A 7,088-nucleotide genomic window follows, 5' to 3' on the forward strand; every position below is an offset into this window, starting at 1 on the left:
TATTCACATGGCACTATCTGGAGGAGAGTGCTTCAAAGGGGAATGACTTTGTTACACCAAATCATCTTCTGCTGAGCACCACCAAATCATCGCAACCTTGGACAACCGATCAACTGACTTTGTGTTATTTATGCTGTTCTAAAGGCTACATTTCAAAACCGGAAATGTATGGATTGGCAAAGCTGACAACAATTCATTCTGCTCAAGCTGTTTAATAACATCACACAGACCCTGTTTGAAAAGCTTGCTTTCAAGGGAGGTAATTTAACCAACTTCCAGATTAACTCCCTCCTCAGTTACAGTGAACAAGAAGTCTTCAAATATTTAGCATCTAATTTACTCTAACAAGTCAAGGAAATAAGTGCTAAAACTCAAACTCCTGCCTGACAGTCTATTTGTAGCTCATCTTGTGGTAATGAGCCAGGTTCTTGCCTAGTATAAATGGACAAAAATCCACTTAAGCCATGCAAGAATGTTGATTTATGCTAGCTACAAATCTGACCTCTATTTTGGTATTTCATAGTAAGCTCCAATCCTCTTTGCACTGTTCATTTATTGAAATTGAGTTAGATTTACCGAAGTATGCTCTGACAAAATGGATGGCTTTTCCCTTAACTTTTTGTGCCAGGGGTAAAATGGTGGTCTATTTCAATGTAGAACTGTTAATAAGACAGTTTTGTTAAAGGAAAGTTGGAAATAATAGTAACATTCATTACAATGCCACACGTTTTTTATTTCTCAGTTACACCAAATGTGTACAATTTGATCCACAAGTTACAGCATCCTTCCATGAAGTCTGAGATAAACCTGCAGAATAGAGGTTGAAATAAATTTAGCTAACAAGCAATTCCGTATGAAGCCAAAGGATTTGAATGAATATACCCTTATGTTTGCTTAACTGAAACTACATTGCTCCAAATGACCTTATGTTCTTTATTTCTAAGTCCACAATCTCTGCACTGAGGCACAGACTTACCAAAGACAATAATCAAGAATTTATCTTATTAGTTTTAAATATCACACTCTCTATTTTTGACTATGCCAACTGCACAGTAAATACAGCTTAGCACTGCAGAGAACCACGCTGAGAAAACTGCGTGTGAGATTACACTGCTGTGACTTGCTCAATATGGGGGCTACACTCAAAAGACAGACCTCATGTGGGAAGCAGCAGCCTGTTCGCTAAATTCTGTTTCACATAGGTAACATCTGACGATGCTGTTTCCAGTCTGCACTACTGGCTTTTTATTAGCTTCCTGATGAAGTAGTTTGCGTTGAATTGTTTACAGCCCGGCCACTAGGTAAAGACTTCTCCTCTAACATGACAGTACACCCATAGGGATTTGACAAAGAAACATGAAGTGTGCCATGAATGAGGTATGAATGGCAATCTATTAGTGTGAAATCATCAAGAAATGGTAAGAATGGGCAAAGTAATGGCATGTGCAGCTTCTAAAGACACTGGGGTCTGGAAAACCAAGGGCTGCCTCCTGGGTGGATCTCAGACATATGCTGGAGGCAGTTTTTCTCCAGCCCTGACTCCTAGACCTATACCAGGGCTGGCTTGTCTCCAGCTGTGTTTCCTAGAAGCACCTTGGACTTACGCTGCAGCTTTGTCTTCAGCCGCACCTCCTGAGTGGACCATGGGCCTGTGTTGCAGCCTTGTTTCAAGCTATCTGTTTGTCCTGTCTCCTGCTACTCCTGGATAACCCCTGGACCTGATTCATTAACTTCACCTCGTTTGAGTCCATTGATGGACCCTTTAATCAATATGCGGATCTGCATGCCACATTAAGGGCATGTCAATGAAGGCACTGCTAACAAAGGGGTTCACCCTTGGTTCCTGGCTTTCACCTCAGAGTCCTGTCCAGGCTAAGAGGTCACGTGCATCTCCACCCTCATGCGCATGAAAGGAGTGAGAACAGTCCGTGAGAGAAAGTATGTGTAAAATCTGTTCAAGTATTGTGTCCAGCTCTAGGGACCCCAAGGTAAGGACATGTACCTGTCAAAGGGAGTTCAGAGGAGGGCCACAAGGTGGAGGTGGTCAGAGGGCTGGAGCACCTGCAGACAGGCTGAGAGAGCTTGTTCAGCCTGGAGAAGAGAAGGCTCTGGGGAGACTTTAGAGCAGTTTCCGGTAGTCAAAGGGGGCCTACAAGAAAGCTGGAGAAGCCCTTTTTACAAGGGCAAGTAGTGATAGAACAAGGGGGAATGGCTTTAAGCTGAAACAGGGGGGTTGAAACTAGGCAATCTTTAAGGTGCTTTCCAAAACAAACCATTCTGTGATTCTATGAAAATAAAATAATCTTTCCTTCTGTGCGGTTTTGCATTGAACTTTGCTATGTTAGGCAAACATAAGGAAAAGAAACACTCAGGCCAACACTGGTCTAATAGACAGGTGCAGGGTTTTTTGTACCTTTCATTCTGAAACTTGTTCCCTGATAATATACAAAGGAGACTGATTTATTAATCTTGGAGGGTGAGTGGTACTTAGTAATCTGGGCATGATTTTCTTCAAGACAGGGAGCAGATGAGATGAAGAGGTGCAACAGGTAAAGGAGCAGAGTTTCAAATAACAGTTCATTTTAGGTTGCTTCCATTTGCAGCTTATTATATTGTTTTTATTCTCGTGTAATATAGTAGAGATCTGTAAAAACAGCTAGGAGCCTAAGTTGCAGAAATGCCATAGCCCCCCAAAATTACACAGATCTTCAAATGAGGCTCTCAGCACTGTTTGGGAAATAAATCCAAATATTTCTCTAAGTGTTTGAAGAGAAGATGCTTTGGCTCCATAGCAATACGAGAAAATGTACAATCCAATTGATCCGCTTCAGATGCCACAACCATCTGCAACTGCATGTGGCATACACATATTTCTCAGCTTTGCAGGCATGTATGATTATGAAAAGCCTTGAATACTGTCAGTAAAATAGATAAACCTTTGGTGTGTTCTTTTGGTTGTTTACTTATGTCTCAGCAGCACTCTGTGGAAAGATCTCCTCCTGGAAGGCTCAGGCCGGGTGGCTCTGCGAAGACATTGTGTACAGAAGTGCCTGAGAAGCAGCCAATACGAACAACAACGGCTGGCACCGGGGGGGGTCACAGATGCTTGTCTGAACATAGTATGGTGCAACATCTCCAGGCAGCGTAGGCGCCCGCCGCCGCTGTACCAGAGACACGACCGCCATCTGCTGCCACAAACCCAGCCCGAGCCAGGTAGCGCAACCGAGGAACGGAAATCCCGCAGGAAGCCCCATGTCCGCGGCCCACCAGCGCTTCCCGTGGGCTTGCGCCTTAGTGTCTCGTCTGCATTATTTGTAGCGCTCCTCTCAGTTCTTACCTCTCATTTATTTCTGTCAGGTAGAAAAAGCAAACTCCTGTTACCGGTCGTATGAGCTGGCGTGCGGTTGGGCAGCTGGCCGCAACACTGCACTACATCCTCTGGGGATGCCACCTGCCATGTGCGATGGGGATGGAGAGGGACACATAGTCAAAGTAACTATACATATTCATATACCTACATATGTACGTATCTGTGCTCACAGCAGCTCAATAGTGCTAACAATTGCTTTCTATGCACCTGAAACACCATTTTCTCAGAGTTTATATTCCGTGCAAATACTTGGTCTCTTAGTTGGAAGCTTGGATGAAATGCAGACAGGGGTTTTGGTTGTGGGTATTTTCTAGGGCAGAGAGCTTGCCAGCACTGAATGCTGGATCTGATGGAAACAGCTCACTAAACTGGGGCAGTTGGCTCTCAGTCCAGGTTTACTTATCTGGATCTTCTCCCCAAAGGCTCATGTTTCTCCAGTGATCTAAATCCGCCTAATCACTAAGGAAAACCCTTATTGCTTTGCAGACTGTCTTACATATGTTGTTTGCTTTCCTATTAACTCTATAATATCTGTGCACTGTGCCTGCTGTTCAATATTTAGATACTGTTTTTTCCACATTTACTATGATGGTGATTTTTTTCATTGCCTTCTTTTTAGTAACTTTGGAAGGGAGTTTATTCTTATAAAATAATCCATCCTTTGCCTCATATTTTCAAAATTCTTATGAATATATTGCTTGCTTAAATAGCTCAACCTACTGTCCATGTATCCTGATACCACATATCAGAGAGGGTTTTTTGTCTATTTCCTGAAATAGTAGAAAATGCACAGATGCCAGATATCTCTGTTTTAGAAAGACTTCTAACACTGTCTCACATGGCCATGCATCTCACAAGCAAGTCCAGAAAAACACAAATGGATGAACACACAACCGGGAGGAAACTGGACCCACAGGATATTCGGCAAGAGTACGTTGTTGACTTGGCTGGATGCATCAAGCAGAATTCTGCAGGAGTATCTCCATTAAACAACTTGGATGGCAGAACAGACAATTTGCTTACCAAACCCACTGGCTTGGAGGGGCAGGAAGTTTTGCAGGATAAAGTTAGGATCACAATGAACCTGGAAAATTACGGGGGGGGGGGGGGGGAAGAAAATACAAAGGAGGTGCTTTCATTCTCTGAAAAATCACTAACATCAGGAATGGAGGTTGCGGAATTACTGGTCTGATGGCACCATTGAATAATCAGACTTGGTGGTTAGCGCAGATCACAAACCAAACAGGAGTCAGCCACACCACTACAAGAAAGGTAAATAGCACCAGGAGTTATACAAAAAATAATATCTTTTGCCATGCAAATGAAGCTATTCTTCTGTTATGCTTGGGGCCAGTAAACCTTCAGTTGGAGTACTGTCTTCTGCTTTAGGTAGAATAGGGAATTAGAGGTTTTATGAGGAAACATTGGAAGAATTGGAGTGGTTTGTCCTAGAGAAAGAGGAGACCCAGCAGGGGGCCCTAAATATGCGCTCTGTATTTCTAAGGGAGAGGCCAATAAATTCACCTGCTGAAAAGGCTCACTGGACAACAAAGATCTGGGTTAGATGTTTGAAACAGATGGCTCATGGTGCAGATAAAAAAAACAGTAAGAAAGATTACTGCAGGGCACAACAGCATTGGGTTTTGAGTTTTCAGGCACAGGCTGGACAAAGTATGTGTCAGAAATTACCTGAATACAATTGATCCTGCTTTTTGGCTGGGAGGAAGAGGGCAATTCCTATCCTTGTTTTTCTGATACTCCTGTTTGCACCCAAAGGTTGTAATTTAGACGTCAAGGTTAGATGTCAAAATTACATATTGTCAGTACCAGCTAATTACTATCCCAAGACTCTTGCTTTCCATTTCTGTTTAATATATCATTAGGGAAAAAAAAATCTTGTGGTTAATAATTCACATGAAAAGCAGTAATAAAGTAGGCTGGCACCATGCCATGAAAGCTTGATTTGTTCAAACCTGTGTTTTCCAAGTTGTAGGCTTCTTTTGAGCACATCCTGCCAATTTTGCTGATGCCTAAATGGCTGATGATCTAGAGACCTGTCTGTTGGCCATTAGGATGATTCAGTTCATTTAATAAAGGCCATATTGGAACACTCATTTAAGTTACTGCAGAAAGGATCCTGGGTGAACAGGGGAAAGGAAAACTAACACAAATATTACTCACCCAGAAAATGCTAAAACTCGGCCTCTGAACAGCTTTTGATATTTGACCTCTGCAGATGGCCTGTAATTAAGACTCTAATCCTTTTAACACTTAAGCACACTTCACTCAAAATTAATAGGATTAGTCACATGCCTGAAGCGTGCATGGCTGGGGTGAAAAACTTGTTGAGTGCAGCTGGTTAAAAACTTGCAGTGAAGACACTTTCTGGTGGAATACTGTCTTACGTTTTCTAAGTCTTTGCTAAACAGTTCTAGTCCCAAGTAATTTTCTAATGTGAAGGTATTTCATAAAAATTAACCAGGCTCCTGCTTAAAAAGTTACACACAAGAATAATAAATGGATCTGAACTTTTTCAAAAGCAGAAATTACAGGTTCTTGGGAGATTTGAGGGGAGTTATTTTGTTTTTACGGAAGATGTAGTTTTAAATTCACTGACTTTCATGAGTCTTTCAAAGTATATTTGGGGTTAAACATGCACAGAATCAGACAAGTCAGAGAGTTATGAAATGCGGAAGAAACATTTTCTATGTTGGTGCTTATTTAACAGGAATATCAGTTTGGCTTAAAAGCACAATTTGCTTCTTCTCCTGCTGCTGATAGACCAGCTGTAGTTGGGAATCCTGACAAGCCTGGTCTGGATCAGTTCATCACATTGAAAGCATATGCAAAGATTACAAAGAGTGAACACGATTTGGGAAGTGATTTAAGCCACAGGGAGGATAGAGCTGTAGGCATACATGGCATGGAGGTTCCCACTTGTTGTTGCACATCTGCCAGAAAAGAGACTGGACCACATCAAGGCATTGTGCTGGTGTGTGACATGCGCTAGAACTGGATTTAACTGCCACAGGTGCAATCTGAGAATCCTGACACAGCTCAGCGTCGCTTGCTGCTGCCCTATAAAATGCCTGCAGCATACATTTAGACAGCACTATTATTTCCCCCATTGGCCCTAACACAGATATGAACCCCCTCTGCTGAAGGACATGTGGTATCACACTATTGTCATAAACAGGAAAAGGTAAGGACTGTGGTTAAAGGTTTCCCAAAAGTGGCATGCAACAAACAGCTGCCATGCCATTTTTCCCTGATCTCTTTTAGATGCAGGGAGAGATTTTCCTCACTCATCTTCAGGACTGCAATCAGCAGAATAAAGACTGCATTTAGCCAAGTATTCCTGCCAATTCTCACAGGGACCAAAGTAAGCAAACATAAAAGCCACAGAGCAACAACCATGCTCTGTCAATACTGCTGTTGTTATACAGGAATCTGAGTCATACTAAAAGCCCTCTCTAGGAAGCAGCGCAGTGGAGATACAAGAAATTCAAGACAGAGCAGGGAAGTTCTGATTCAAGAAGCACCACAGCAGTGATGGGGTGGCAGATAAGACAACCAGAAAATGGCATCGTATCCTTGACAGCACCACCATGGGTAACAGAATGCCAAAACTGAGAGAAAGTTGGTGAACCACTCACTGCCTGTGAAGACAGGCTGGAAAGTCTTACAATTATAAAAATACTTAAACTGAAAATTTAAA

General features: G+C 42.4%; 1 long non-coding RNA gene across 1 annotated transcript; it reads left to right on the top strand.

The window, feature by feature from the left end:
- Positions 1-2,987: 2,987 nt before the first annotated feature.
- Positions 2,988-4,406, top strand: LOC136017531 (uncharacterized). The gene is made up of 3 exons (XR_010613948.1): positions 2,988-3,213; positions 3,358-3,492; positions 4,186-4,406. It is a non-coding gene; the product is annotated as an uncharacterized LOC136017531 (long non-coding RNA).
- Positions 4,407-7,088: the final 2,682 nt, after the last annotated feature.

Source organism: Lathamus discolor, chromosome 6, assembly GCF_037157495.1.
Source record: "Lathamus discolor isolate bLatDis1 chromosome 6, bLatDis1.hap1, whole genome shotgun sequence".
NCBI classification, from domain to species: domain Eukaryota; kingdom Metazoa; phylum Chordata; class Aves; order Psittaciformes; family Psittacidae; genus Lathamus; species Lathamus discolor.